Genomic DNA, 16540 nt, shown 5'->3' with positions numbered 1-16540 from the left:
ACAAATTAAAATTTGTATTATATTTCTAAGATAATTAAAGACATCAATTTATTTTTTTTATAAATAAAAAATTAATCATGATATTTTATATTTTTTTCTTCTACTTGCACTCGTGAGATAAGAAAGCATTAACAAAATTCATTATCATATTTGAGTTGAGTTCGTTAAGATGATAACATGTAACCAAAAGTTGGCAAGTGTCATTATCATGATAGGTCTGATGCAATGAACACTGGACCCAAGTTTTTCCCTTTATTATCACTATCATCACTATTGGTGAATTTTCACTTTGTTTCTTTACATAAATTATAATATTAGTATTCTTGATAAAATCCTGTGATTTGATCTGACTATCCTACGTAAAATTCTAATTTTTATAACCATATCCATTAATGCACCCACATAAATATGCTCTTTTGTTGGTCCCTGCTTCTCATTGATGTTTTCCTTCGACCTTTTACTATAGAAAATTACATATAATAATTATATACTAGTTTGTATAATTTTATTCAATTTGTTATCATTTTAATTAATAATAATAACTATATGATGCTTGAATTTTTATGTTTGCTACTTCTACTCAGAGTCATTGATATCAGTATAATTAAAATTAATTCCTTATATATTAATAACATCAATTACCATAAAACAATATAGAAATACAAATGAGTCACAGAAAAATTTCAACAAATTATTGTGAAAATACATTAACATTTAAATGTCCAAAATATTTAAGACTGAAATTGGGCAGGGGCCGAAGCCCCCATAGCAACAAATAATGACGTAGGCTCTTCCACTTGGGAAGACCTTAGGTTAGCACCCCTCCTTTATGTGCAATGGAGGTCACTAACCTAGGACATGATCCTTAATGATCAAACGTAGACCCCGTCCAGGTAAGTATGTTTTTCACCTTGAATAGTGCTACATATTTATACCCCCTTGCGCCTGTCTCTTCATTTATGTTAGTTCGATGTGGGAACTTCAGGCTAATCGCAAGTGTCTAGTTAACTAAATTGTATCAATTGAAAGGCTAGGCAAGCACAATTATACTACCTTTAACACCATAGCCTATTCTCCAAAAAAAAAAAACACAATAGCCCCCATATGCTATGCTTCCCCTGCCCTGCTTGCTGCATTTTTTTTTTAATTATTCAATAATTCGATAGTTGGGTTGTGGAGAGATTTAAACCATAGATATCTCCCTTGAAAATATAAGATATCAATCAGTTGAATTATAAAACTCTTGTTACTTGCTTGTCGTTAAAGTTGAAGGTTCAAATCATCTATATCTAATTATCTATATACTATCTAAAAACTAAAACTTAGCCTTTATTGTTGCAGCTCCCTTTAAGCCACAACAGCATAGCATTTTGGTTCAATTTGATCCATTCAGTCCACTTTGGTTCATTCAGTTCATTTTGATCCACCTGGGTCTATTTGGTCCGTGTCGGTCCACTTTGGTCCATTTTGGTTTGTAGGTTGCCTTTTTCGTTTTTTGCTCAAAATTTCACTTTTCCCCTTAATTTTTGAGTTAAAAAGTATGTTTTTATTTTTTTATTTTTTGGTCCAAAATCTTTAGTTTTGGGTTAAAAAATACAAACAAAATAGACATTAAAAATTAGAGATAGGCCCTAAAAAGCCAATAAAAATAATAAACATTCAAAAATTTATCTTAAAATTTAGGTTTCAATGATATAGACATTATACTTATATTTGAAAAAAAAAATGTTATAATTCTAAACTTACATTTTAAACTTGCGAGTAATTTCTATTTTTGGGGTTTCTTTGAAAGGGAATTCATTGTAATTTTTAGAAGTCTAAACGTTAAATTTTAATTTTTTATACAATAAAATAATTTAATATATACTATTAAAAAAAAAAAAAAAACTCTGGGGCCTCATGGTAGTTGAATCTCTTACTATGCCTATGCTTTCATACTCAAAATCAAGGACCCAAAAGGAAGGAAGAAGGGAGGAAGAACACCCATTAAATTTTGATGGCGATGGGATATTTTAATCATTGCAAATATATTAATAACATCAATAGGCCACTGTTGAAAACTTGAAATACTATTTATCCACGCCTAGCACTTTATATATATATATGCACAAAACACATGTGATGAGACTAGTGTGCGTGTGTGTGTATAAATATATATATATATATTTATACACACACACGCACACTAGTCTCATCACATGTGTTTTGTGCATGTGATGAGGGGCCTTTTTTTTTTTTTTTTTTTTTTTTTTTTTTGTCTAGTGTACTTGGTCTTGAGGAAAACATCAAAGTGGATTGAAATTTTATTTTTACGTGGAGTTGGAAATATATTTTTACCGGATTGTTCTCAAGTTTTGTCTCAATTAAACTAAAGTCTAGGGGTATATTTATATTATTATATATAATTATTTGAGAGTTTCCACAGGGGATGGCTGCATGTATATGTGGAAAACACCCAAAAAAAAAAAGCCACTTAAGCTTAAGCTCTTAGAGTTTTATTAAGAGATTTAAGCCTGAAAACACGTAACAAAACTAGACTAACATATATTACAGAAAGAGCAAGAGGAGAATAGAGAAAGTGACAGATTGAACATGCATGAACTATATTCACTTATCTTTGAACTATACAGACCTCTATTTATCCTACTAACCAGAGGTTAATTGTACATGTGCTCAAATCCTTCAACTACTATTAGTTTTTTGGTTACACTTTTTAACCAATTGTGTTTATCATAATCAAACGAATGTTAGTTTCTGCAACTTGGCTGACCCTTAGTCGTATTTTTGTGAGGTTGTATGCTTGTGGTGGTCATGGCTGAATTGCCCTTAAACAATATTCCCCCACAACCACAAACTGATACATTATCACTAATACGTGGAACAATGTGAAGGAAGACGCTGAGGTCTTTGAGAATCATGTGAAGCAAGACAATTCTACAGCAACAAAAGCTAAGTAACAATACTTCCTCAGCATAACCTCCTTGAGCAAAGTCCTTGGAACGCTTGTGAGAGACTATGTTGCACGGACACGGACACAGGGATACGGCAATTTTTGAAAAATAAGGAGACAACACAGCAGGGACACAACGGTTAAATAATTAATTAAATTTTATATTTAGGCATATTTTTTTAATATTTTTAGATATAAAATACGTTTATAATTTATAAGGCAAAATAAAAGGCTGAGTAAAGAAACAAAAATAAATTCATAATAAAAAGTATAACACAGTGACAATGACACTGAGTCTGTGACAGAGTGGGATTAAAAAAAAAAAAAACAAACAAACAAACACATTATAAATTTATAACTTATAACTTATAAGTGGGTAACAGACTAATAGTACACCCATTCACCAAAATATCTGGAAAAAAAAAAAAAAAAAAAAAAAAAGAGAGAGAGAGAGAGAGAGAGAGAGAGAGAGAGAGAAGAGAACTAGAGAAGAGGTTGGACCTGTTGTCCACACCAAGAGAGAGAGAGATCGGAAGGGACAGGGCACAGTGTCGACGTCTATGGAGCTCGCCGATCAACCCGATCTAGCTCCAGCGAGGGTAGCGGCAACAGGCAGAGGTCAGAGGGAGGGTGGGACAGTGGGTTGAGAACTTGAGATGTTGGTTTCAAATTTCAGTCTAATGACTTCTCAAACTCTAAACTTGCTTTTTTGTTTTAGGGTATATCACAAAATCAATGGTATTCAATCAAAATCTATGATTTTTTTTTTTCACCGCTAGCGTGTCGGACGTGTCGGAGCCATGTCGAAAAAAAAAAAAAAAGAGAGAGACACTCGCCGGACACCGGAATCCGGCGAGTCATACCTGTTTCGGTGTCTGACACTGACATGACGCTAAAAATGACGTGTCCGTGCAACCTAGGTGAGAGAGCAATCTCCCATGTTAATTGATGTAACGGTCATCTATGCATATGTATTGACACCAAGGATGGGGTATGCAAACATCCTTGATGAAAGTCAAAGCCTCTTCCGAAGATGTAGAAGTCTTCCATCGGAGGAACCGTGTAACTTGATCATCACCTGCCCATGACATGAAATCATCCAAGTCTGCTAGCTTGAGGGGATGGAGAGAAATACTTGATAAAACAATGGTCATAACAATGTGACAGTGATGGCAGCAATGGAGCCACAGGCCTCATAACCAAAATGTTGTTACTGTAAATAAGAGCTAGGCTACTTTTTCTTTTTGTTGAAGGAAAAAGGAACTATGCTTCTTGCCTGGGTGTTACGAATTATTTAAGAGCATGGAAGGTCTATTTTTTTTATTTTTATAGAAACATGGAAGGTCTATGTTGGTTTATTATATTCATTATTGTTCGCTAAGATTCCATCATCATGTATATATTATTGAAATCAACCCCTCCACTTACCCACCAAAAACTTTTTGGACACGGCTTGTATTAATGCACTGGACACATTAAGATATAGATACGTGTCCAAAACTAAACATTTATCTACATCCTAATGTGACTAGTGCTGCAATGCAACTAATTGCACTGAACATAATCCAAACCCAAAAGTTTTAACTTTCTTTCAACCGACAAAAGATCAACATCCAACATTCAATCATCCCAAACAAAATGATGGAGGAAGGAATTATTACACATTAAAACTTGGTTCTAGGAACCTGCACAAATATTGAGTCTTTAAATAATCACAAATAAGCCTTCACTCTTCAAATCATATATAAACTATAAAGGCTTGTCAAGAGTTTTGTCGTTCAACTAGGTTTCCAATAGAGACATCCAATATCCAAATCCTCTATTTCTATTGCAACTATCGAATTATTAAGGGGAAAAAAGCACAATATTTATATACACACATAAACTTGTAATTTTAATTAAAGACACAAGTAAAGGTTGTCAAAAGATAGAAGAGTTATTAAATCCATGTAAGAACAAAATTTCTTTCCAAACTAATTAGGAAAAAAAACCTTCAAATTACTCCTCATATATCCTTATATTAAGTGTGAATTTTGAAAATCTAACCGTTGAATTGTATGTTCATATTATTTTGTTCATAATTTCAAGAAAATCAAAGATCAATTTCTATGTTATTAAATGAATGTTAAAATTTCAATTTTTTGTGATCTAAAATAGTGTATAAAAAATAAGTATATTGATTGAATAGTAAATAACACTTAATTTGAACAAAATTTGATATTCATATTAAGAACATAAGGAATATGAAATTCAACAGTTAAATTTTCAATATTCACACTCAAAAAAGAAAAATATAAAAAGTTCGAAGAGTTTTGGAGTTGTCCTTTTTTTATTGGCTTTATTAAAAGTTTTTTTTTATTGTATTTCTTCTCATTTTAATGTATTTTTTAAGGCTTCATTGTATTTGGGGTAAAAAGTAATTGAGGCTAGTCAATCTTGGTTAAAGTTGATTTTGAGCCTTCTTGTGATCTCATGAGACCTACACAACCTAGGAGTAGCGGAGAAAAAGTAGTGAGTCTATATAGGTCCACACCTCCAACACTACAACTCTTCACATGGTTGTGGCCAAAGTTGTGAAGTTTGTTGTGGTCCTAGCACTAGCATTTTTTCAGCCAACGTATGAGGATTATGCAATTCTCTATAGGACAAAATTTAATTACAAAATTAGTTGTAGACTTAGGCTACAACCTTACTCAATATCTTTTTATAAGAGGTGAATTTTGATAAATCCACCATTGGATTATATTTTCTTCTTATATTCTCCATACTTACAAAATTTCAAGAAAATTAAAGATCAATAGCTATGTCACCAATAAAATTTTTAAATTGCAAGTTTTTGTAATGTAAAATTATGCATAAAACATGAGCTTATAGATCACATAGTAAATCATATCTAATTGACACAAAATTTGACATGTGTATTAAGAGCGTAAAGAACATGTAATTCAACGGTTAGATTTTCAAAATATGTAGTAATATTTATTTTATTGAATGAGTTTATAACCTTAAATTACAACCAATTTTGTAGCTAAACTTTGTCTTTCTCTATACTCTATGCTCCTTGATAGGGAATTCGGCATCCTTAATAAAGGAATTCAAACTTAGGAATTTTGTTTAGATTGAAAACTACATGAGGTGTGTTTAGACTTGTATATATGGAAAAGATCAAAAGCAATTCCCCAAACTGGGTAGGAAATACAGTAAAAACTAATCAGCAGCTAAACTATAAGGATTTACAATTAGAAAATAGTAAATGGTATTACAAGTTTTACTACATGAACCTTTACAATTATACTCCTCAGTTAAATTAACTAAATCAAGGAATATACAACTATTACAAATTAAATTAAATCTTAAATCAAGGAATATCACTCCCTTAATTTTCACCAAAATTTTGGTGAAAATTAAGGGAGTGATATTGGTAACCTATTTTTAACAAAATTTGAATTATATCAGAATTGGACTCATTAATAGCAAACTTTGGATTTGAATTGGACTCACTAGTCACCTGTTTATCACACCCCCGCAAGCTAATGGAGTGTGACCATACTTTAAGCTTGGTTGTCAATAATTAATTGAAGGAAGCAAAGAAGTGCCCTTTAGCAAACAATGAACACATCTCCGATCTGGACAACATGTAGCGAACCTCAAGCTCCTTGTGAACAACCTTTTCATGCACATTATAGTAATCTACTTTCTAATGTTTTGTTCGAGCATGAAAAACTGAGTTTGAGGCTAAAGAAATTGAACTAATTTTGTCACAGTAAATAAGTGGAATTGATTGAGAGACACCCAAACCTTTGAATAATGACTGAAGCCACAAAATCTCAGCTAAGTATATGCCAATTGACAAGATTCTGCTTTAGTTATCGAGTGAGATACAATACGATTTTTCTTGAGACTCCAATTTATGGGACTATGACCAAGATAAATACAAAAGCCTCCAAGAGAGCAACGATCATTAGGCTCACAGGACACAGCATAATCAGCATCCAGATATGCTTCCAAACGTAGAGAACAAAGTTGATTAAAAAGACCATGATCAGGAGTTCTCTTCAAATATCGTAAGATTCGTTTAACAGCAATCTAGTGAGTTGCTGAAGGTTGGTGCATGAATTGACACACTTGGTTTCCGCAAAAAGGGATATATGGGAGTGTCAAATGACTCAAATAGAACAAATCCATTGTATTTTTGGTTTGAATTAGGTACAAACCATCAGAACTGTATACTACCTCAAGACCAAGAAAAAATGCAGAGGTTCTAAATCCTTCATAGAAAATAATTTCCCCATTATGTTTAAACTCAAAATCATAAGATGAATTATGTTCAATAATTAAAATTAAAATTTTTATTTTTCTAATTATTTATATTTTAAATTTATAGCAAAAACTCATAATATAAAATTGTGAAGAGATTGACAAAAAAAATTACCCCCCAATTGGAAGTAGAAGAAGAAAAGATATAAGTATGCAGAGAAGTGTGATAATGGGGATGTTTGAACTTTGAAGTTGTGCATGTTGAAGAGTGGGAACAAAGAAGCCAACCACCGGGTAGTTTTTTTTTTTTTAATTCTAGTGCTAAATAGAATGATTTTTTTTTACTCAAAGCTACTTATGCATTTGGTTAAAGGGTTAAATCCATTGATCTCGACCACTTCAAATTTCTCTTGGATAGGGCTATCCAAACATATTTGGTGACCCGACCAGAACCGATCCAAAACCGGCCGACCTGACCTACTCCAACTGTCGGCGTCAAATTTTATCCACCAGAAACCGACTCTGGCAGGTCAATTTTGGTTTCTCTCCCCGAGAAACCTGAAAAACCCAAACCGGCCAGCAGAAAACCTAAATTCCAACAAGAAACCCAGATTCCGGCAATAAAAACCCAGATTTCAGCAATAAAAAAACCCGGATCTCGGCAATAAAACGCGGATTCAAGCACTATTTCATGTAGATCCAACGAGACTTTGACCGAATCTAGCAAAATCTCATCGAATCCGATGAGACTACCGCCGGATTTGGCGAAATCTCATAGATTCCGATGAGATTTTCGCTGGATCTAGGTTTTTCTCACATTTTCTCGCAGTTTCCTTACCGTTTTCTCAGATCTTTGTCGCTAACCGACCCATCCGCCACCTATTGAAGTCTGATCCACCAGACTCGTTTACTTCGGCGGTCAGCGGCAAGTGAGTTTTTCCAAAACCCGATTCTATTGGGTCGGTTCCAGGTTGGGCACAAATTCAACCCGGACTAACCCGTGGACAGCCCTACTCTTGGATATAGAAAATTTAGACCTTTCCTGCTTGTGAAATATTGGGTTCAAGGGTAAGAAACCCTATTTACTGTAGTTGGTGGATCCAACCACTTTTGCCGGGGGGTCTGCTATAAGGTTACCCAAAGTGAAAGTTCGATCCATTAGGTTCATTTTGAACAGCCTTTAAGAGATAGGGGGTGCCACAAGCCTAATTTTACTCTTGAGTCTTGAACCCAATCTGATACTTACTATAAATGGAAAATCAATAACCTTGTTGAGATTGATATTGATCTACAGTTCCTTTTCTTTTTCTATCCGTTGTGATGGAACCCTAAGAAAGAGACATTTGAATCTAAATCGAAATGAGATGCAGTACCTTAACGCAACAGTTTTGGATGGAGGGGATTTGGTAGTTGAAAAATCAATTTTCGATTTTAACTATTAAAAAAAAAAAAAAAAAAATTTAAAAGTAAGGTTGTTATACTTTAGACTTGAGGTTGAAGTTGGTAGATCAGATCAAGGAATAGCTTTGTGTCAAAGAAAATATGTTCTTAAGGTGTTGAATGATGCAAGACTCCTAGGTTGCAAGCCAGCTAAGACACCAATGAACAAAACATCAAGTTGAGCAAGTATGAAGGGGAAGAGCTCAAGGATCCAAGTATGTATAAAAGAATGATTGGAAGGTTGTTATACTTTACTGTTACTAGGCTAGACATCACCAATGTTGCTCATAGGTTAAGTCAATAAATGGCTAAGCCAAGAAAGCCTCACCTAGATACTGTGTATAGAGTTTTGCAATACTTGAAGAATGAACCAAGAAAAGGCATATTGTTTTCATCAAATTCAGAAATTCATGTCAAAGGGTTTGCTGATTTAGATTGGGCTTCATGTCTTGATACAAGGAGATCTGTGACAGGTTATAGTGTGTTCATTAGAGACTCCCTAGTTTCACGAAAATCAAAAAAATAGTGCATAGTGTCTAGATTCTCTGCAGAAGCAGAATATAGAGCTATGGCTGTGGCCACTTGTGAGATAGTTTGGATATTGTATTTTCTTAAGGATATTGGGATTGAACATAATAGGGAAGCTTTGTTGTTTTGTGATAGTCAAGCTGCCCTACATATTGGCTCAAATCTAGTATTTCATGGAAGGACCAAACACATTGAAATGGATTGCCATGTAGTGAGGGAGAAGGTGATAGAGAAGGTCATCAAGTTAATCCATGTGAGAACACATTGTCAACTTGCTGATTTGCTAACCAAGGCACTAGGATTCAATCAATTCTTCAATCTGGTTTGCAAGATGGGAATGGTTAATATACATTCTGCAGTTTCCCTTGAGGAGGAGTATCAGAGGAAAGAGAAGAAACATGAGAAGTATGAAGAGCAAGGATCAAAGCAGAGCTTGACAGAAACAAGAACAAGTGAATTTGCAGAATTGAAAACAGCGGAAAACGGCAGTAGCTTGAGAAGATAAACTACATGTAGTTTAGTATCTATTTGTTAGTACGTTTAGTTGTAACACGTGAGATAGTTGGGAAGGTTTCTGTTCACACATGTAGAGATTAGTTAATTTTGTATAGTATAAGTTGTACAGCTCGTTTCCTAATGAGATTGAGAAATATTTTCCAATTCTCTGATAGTAGGTTTAAAACACTTGAGACTCTCAACAATTGTTAGAGCATTAACTATACACTTCCAGCATTCACTTTCATCCTCGCTGTCCTCTTTTCAGGTAGTTTATTTGAGTGTATTTGTTCTGGAAATTTAATTTTGGTTTCCTTTCTTCCAATTCGTATGAATTAAAGGTTTTTAAGTCGATGATTTTGTAGGAAAGAATCTGTGGGAATTAAGACCAAGGCAGGGCAAGCCACTAGTATGAATTAGATGATGAAAACACACTTACAAACATTAAAATCAACTGAAAAGCAGTATCTTATTTAACTCCTAAAAGCAAAATGAGGAGCATAATAATAACCCAAAAAGTATAAATCTAATTCCAAACAACAAAACAGAGCTGTCAAAGACTATATGAAAAGGAGAAGCAAAAAAAGTACGGATTTGAAAATCAAACAAACAAAATGGAAGTTAATAACGGAAAAACATAGCATATGCCACATCAGGGTTTTTGATTTTTTTTTTTTTAGATTGATCTTAACGGGCTTGTACTCTTGGTATGGTTCAGCCTAACTTTTAATGACTACGAGTCTGTGGCCAATACTCAAAGTTCAAATCACAAGCATATCTTGATTTTTAGTTCTTAAAGAGATTATGATGGTAAAGCCAAGGTAATTGTAAGTTGTATTTAAAAAATCAACCAGTTTGCTTTTCATATGAGATGGACTACTAGAGAAATTCAACTAACAAATCCAATACTCAAAATTATCGAGATATGCAGAAGAGTACATACTTTCACGTGACAGAAATACTTCAAACTCTATGATAAGAAATAAGCATACAATATTACTTATAAATTGATAACTAGCAAGAATCTGACCCTACAACTTAAAAACTTTGAGAATTAACAAAAACATTTTGAAGCTTTGAAGGCCCTCTCTTTCTTCCAATAAGCCACTGCTTTTCTTTTTTTCTTTTTTTCTTTTTTGACAATAAATGAGGGAAAGAGGACTCGAAGCCCTCTATAAAGAGAATTGGACAATACCATTGACCTTGTGAATTTAAGGTTCAGCACAGTGTACTCACTTTAGAATAAAGAATTTGTGGGAAAGAATCAAAATGTTAACAGATGCTCTTAGGGCAATTACTAATAAATCATAATAAGAAAGTTTTGGCACCACTTTTATGGAATATATAAAAAGTTGTCAGTACCATTTATTGTTTTATCATTCTCTCAATAAAATGCTTTTAAAAATAGCTCCTAAAGGGCATTGGTTAACATTTCCCAATATTAAATACATTAAGAGGTAAAATTAATGTGAAATTAATTCACACAGATATTAGGAAGACGAAAAGCTATCATATTGCACCAATTTTTTTTTTAAATAAAAAATTCAAAGCTATTATATACAAATACATACGTGTAAGTTGCAACTTGAAAAACAAAAACAAAACAAAAGCATGGGCGCAAGAGGGATTATACGAAAAGACTATTGGTATGGTAAAAATATAGTATAAGTTTGAAAAATTTTTATAATAGATTTTTAGTTGGAATAGGATTTTATTTATTTAAAAAAAAGATAATAAATTTTTAGCTAAATTTAATTATTGTTAAATCTTATCTTTTGATTAGAGGAAATATATCCTAACATTTAATAAAATAAATTAAAATTTTAATAATTAATAAAACCTTCTTTCTTTCTTTTTTGAGAAACACACACACATATAGGGGGGAAGGGGAATGAGATAAAAGAATACACTCACACGGTTAGTGTCACGGAGCAAGTGATAAACCCCTTCTCAATATCACACCTTACCGGCGTGAGATGACTCGACAACACTGATTATCTTTTATATCAAATAATCTTATGTCATCCGTATCAAAATCAAATAAACGAGATACATGTACACAAAAACTAACTACCCACTAACACATATCTTTCAATTGTTATTGGGTTAATTATTTTTGCTGACATGTCTCATATTTATTAGAATTTGATACCGCTGACATGGTATCATTTGATACCAAATACCTTCTTTGGTATATGATTGCATTACTAAAATGTGTAGTCAGTTTAGAATTTATTTTGTTCTTGGGAAAGAATTATTTTTTGGTTCAAGTAAAAAATTTTTAAAAAAAATGTAAATAGTACCGTACAGTTTGAGTTTAATGGAAACTCCTACTCTTACTCATATCAACTTCTACCAAACTTAAAATTCTATATATAATGGAGTATATATACAAACATTTTTTTTATTTATGTATTATTCTCTTCTCCTACCAAACCATATAACTTTGTTGTGTATTCTTTCCTTCTCCTTCCTACCCTACCTATTAACAAGTTTGTATTTGTCGTCTTCTTTTTTTCTTTTCTTTTTTCCATCAAATTGAATAGGTTTTGTGCATGAGTTGTCTTTACGTTTATGCTATTTTTCTTTAGCTTCAAAAATAAAAAGAAAAACTCCACATACATTGTACTTAAATTTCGCATTAAAAATTGACAGGTAGATTAATCCAATTCATAATATTCAACTTTTGTACTACGCTGTCTTTCCCACAACAATTGGTTCAAGTTTATATATATAAATATATATATATATATATTTTTTTTTTTTTATTTATGAATTATCAACTTTTTTAATACTCATGTTTCTCTCCCACCAACAGGTTTCATCTTTCAGTTACATAATTACACTTTCATCTCTCTCAACGTCTCAAAGTCATAAAAGAAACAAACAGAGGTATATTCTTTGTCTAAAGTCATGTTGTGTTTATATGTGCATAATTAGAGTAAAAATATTATAAATAATAAATAATTCAACTATTACTTCTTCTTTTTTAGTAATGCAATCATATACATACTATTTAACAAAAGCATTATCTTTTTTAAAAAAAATCTTTTTACCGAAAAATAATGATTATAATTCAATTAACAAAAGTTTCAAAACATTAAAAGGAAGTTTCATTATTTATCATAAATTATTTTATACTCCATGATTTTGTTTTTATAAAACAAGTTAGACTTGCAAATATAAATTTATCATATAATTAAAAAAAATTATTTTTTTATTTTTACTATTTATTTATAATTTAGTTTTAATTATACTTTTAAATTTTATTTGAATTTACATATATGAAATTTGATTAAGCCTTGCATTGCATGGGCATAAAGTTAGGTCAAAGTAGAGATCTATTAGAAAAAGAAAAAGGGAAAAAAAGTTGATATCATCAATTATGCATTTTAAAATATTTAGTATGACTTTTTTTTCTTTTCTTTATTCAATTGGTTGTGAAGAGATTTAACTTTGCATGTTTCTTTTTTGTGCTTGATAAACTTTGCATTATGACTTTAAATTAATCAATTATATTTTTACTAATTATGGTTAAATTTTGGTAAATAAAATCTTATAAAAAATTAAAATATTCTGTTACTAAACGAAAGAGGAAGTATTATTTTCCACAAACCTCAATAATCATTTTAGGTTTGAAGTGGAATGTCATGCAGTCCATCCAACAAGCAGTAATTGAAGGACGCAGACCCACATGCACGTCACATAGATTTCTCTCATGGTCTCATCACCAAGAATAGTCCGCGCCTTGTTGACGAGTTTGAGAGCTCCATGGGCTGCTGGGAGTTAAACAAGTCAAAGTTAGGGGTGTGAATTGGGTGGATTTGGGTAAATCATAAATGGCCGGGTACTAAACACCCATTGGACCATTTATTGCCCATTTATGATTTAACCAAATATTTAATATCCATACTCGACCCAACCCACCCAATTACCCACTAATCTATTTTAAAAAAAATAACCCATAATACTTTTTCTTTAATCTTATATATATAAAAGAATTTTTTTAATTCAATAAAAGGGAGAATATATAAAATAATTTCAACTTTCCCAGCAACATATATTCTCACCTTATCTTAGTCCTCACCAACCTCTATCCTATAAATATACATATATATATATATATATGTATATATATATATATATATATAATTTTATATTCACTCACTTTCCATGAAGCCAAACAAATGCAAACCACCAAAAGAAATCAAAATTTTCTTTTACTTTCTCTCACTTTCTGATCAACCAAACATATACGACTGATCGCTAAAAGAAAAACCAAAAAAATTCACTTTCTCGCACTTTCTAACCAACTAAATAGAAACAAATCAGCATATCATAGCACATTCAAAATATGGCTTGCATTCATGCTATCAAAGGCAATTATGGCCCGTCTGGTAGTAGTGTTTAGGTGGTATTGTTCAGTTTTCAATGTTGTGAAAATACGAGTTGAAGTGTTATATAAATACGCGCCAAAAGTGTTATTGTTGTTTAAACACTCAAAAGTTATAAAAATATATAATAAAAAGCTATACTCAAAAGCTAAAAGCAATGCATATACTTATTAAATAAAAAACTAGAACCACAACATTTTCACTATAATAAGATACATGTGCACATTAAATGTAGTTGAAATCATTAAGATCGTCTTCTCATAAAATATCACATCTAGGAAAGACTCATATGAAGTTGTCAATACGTTGTCCACAAGGAATAAATTAGTACTAAGACATTAGAAGTGATAGAGAGAGGGAATATAGATGTTGTCCATGATAGGGAATAGGTTAGTACGAGCCTTGCAAAGTGGGTGGTAGCGGTCTTAAAAGAAGAATTTTGGATTTGACAATTAAAGATCATATTAGAAAAGATAATATGTAACTCAAAACCATGCTAGAGAAGGCAAGACATAACTTTGACTTCATGATAACCTGTATATAAAAATATGAATGAGAAAATAAAAAAGTTAAGAAAGAAAACATTGACAATTAAAGGCTTATATCTACGCCTGAAAGCTTTAAATGACTATATATTTACTATTATATTCTATGTATTTTACAATGAAATTCATTAAAAGATGTTATTATTAGGATAAGTCCTAAACTAACCCAAGGTTGAGTCTTAAACTACAAGTAGGCTTAAGATTACTTTGCTTGCACTTCAAGCAGGATAAAATACAATGAACATGGACCAGAGTTCTATAACAGACTTGACCCCAAGCAGGATAAAATACAATGAACATGGACTATAGTTCTATAACAGACTTGACCGCTTTGACCAAGATTGAGTTGCGCTTTAATATCTCTAACAGGTTGCATTAACCTACCTAAAGGTAAAGAACACAGCCAACAAGTATGACTAGCCCGAGATTAAGAATAAAAGGCCAAGACCAATTGAAATCATAAAGTTGTTTATCACAATGAAGCAAACAAGTAGTTAATTTGCAGTTCATATACAATAAAAAAAAAATCATTAAGTTTTAGCGTGTGCTTTATATGCAGTCGATTATCCGGCTCATGCCTAAAAGGGTAGTTGATCTAAAGGCCTCTTGGAAGGGGCAGTTTTCAAGGCACTGTATTATGAAATTTGGAAGGAAATCCCTCTGCGCATCCTGTGGAATATTTTGAAGGAATGAATAATCAGACTTTTGAAGGCCTTGAAGGATCTACATTGGATATAAAGACGATTTTTTATGCACTCTATAAGATTGGATGGCTACTTTAAGTGGCCATTCTTTCTCTACTTTGCTGGATTTTCTTGATTGTAGTATTCTTTACTAATTTATGATGCACCTTTAGTACACAACCCGCGTACTTCGAAGCACCTTTTCTTTTCTTTTTTCTTTCAGTCAATTTATACTTACTAAAAAAGAAAAAGAAAAAAATTGGCTAACTTCCGGGTAGCTTAAGGTTTTAGACTGCTGGTTCTCCAACATAAAGTACATGACCATATCGTTCGTCCTAAGCATAGGAGGAACCAGTATTCCATCTTCTATTTAAACTGAATAGCAACAGTTTATAAATGGTATGTCTTTTTGTTTGCCTGATCCTCAATGTTAAAGAGTCCGCTCAATCTTTAAAATCACCAGGTTTTTTGCTCTGAATTGAGTCCTTAGTGTTCAATTTTCAAGTAGAATACAATTATCATGGAATTTTAGTCCATTGACACTTTAATATTTTAAATATTTTGAGATAACTCAAAGCTGATATGTAATCATAAATTTACAGAAATTTTAAAATACATCATCTAAACATGGTCCTGGGCTCCAAATGGATTGAACCATATCCAAGAAATTTTGAAGTTCCAATAGTATTGTAACTCAATTGGCACTTCCTAGTGCTTCCAAACGAGACATCCAGGGTTCAAATCTCCCTCTCCCATTGTAACTATTGAATTATCCAAAAAAAGAAAAAGAAATTTTGAAGCATTTCAGTGTTGGCACCATACATATATCAAATGAAAAAAGTAGTCCACCAATGTTCCATTGGACAAACTGAAGCCAGAACAGATGGAAAAGGATGTTAGTAAAGTTGGGATTCAACCTGGTTGGATTAGGTGATTTTAAACCAATGCAACAAAAGTAAATATTTGGTCAATATGACTGAGAGTACCAAATCAGAGGAAGTCAATGCTCATGAAAATCTAGGTGTCATTAGTAGCTTTGCTAACGTGAAAGTGATGATGAGAGCTAACCATGACATTATATGATGGATTTACATATTCTCACATACAAATAAAAGGGTGCCCATTGTCCTTGAAGTGACAAACAACACAATCTTGTAACGAGTTCTTAAAATCGTTCGGCTTCATCTCTACTAGGAAGCATGTTATCCTTGCCACTGAAATGCAAATACTTCATCAATCTTTATAATA

General features: G+C 32.2%; 1 non-coding gene across 1 annotated transcript; it reads right to left on the bottom strand.

Annotated features, from left to right (window-relative positions):
- Positions 1-748: 748 nt before the first annotated feature.
- On the bottom strand, positions 749-901 carry LOC115983067. The gene has a single exon (XR_004089871.1). It is a non-coding gene; the product is annotated as a U1 spliceosomal RNA (small nuclear RNA).
- Positions 902-16540: the final 15639 nt, after the last annotated feature.

Source organism: Quercus lobata, chromosome 3 (genome assembly GCF_001633185.2).
Source record: "Quercus lobata isolate SW786 chromosome 3, ValleyOak3.0 Primary Assembly, whole genome shotgun sequence".
In the NCBI taxonomy this organism is placed as follows: domain Eukaryota; kingdom Viridiplantae; phylum Streptophyta; class Magnoliopsida; order Fagales; family Fagaceae; genus Quercus; species Quercus lobata.
The sequence above is the reverse complement of the archived record's forward strand: the minus strand, read 5'-3'. Positions and strand labels throughout refer to the sequence as shown.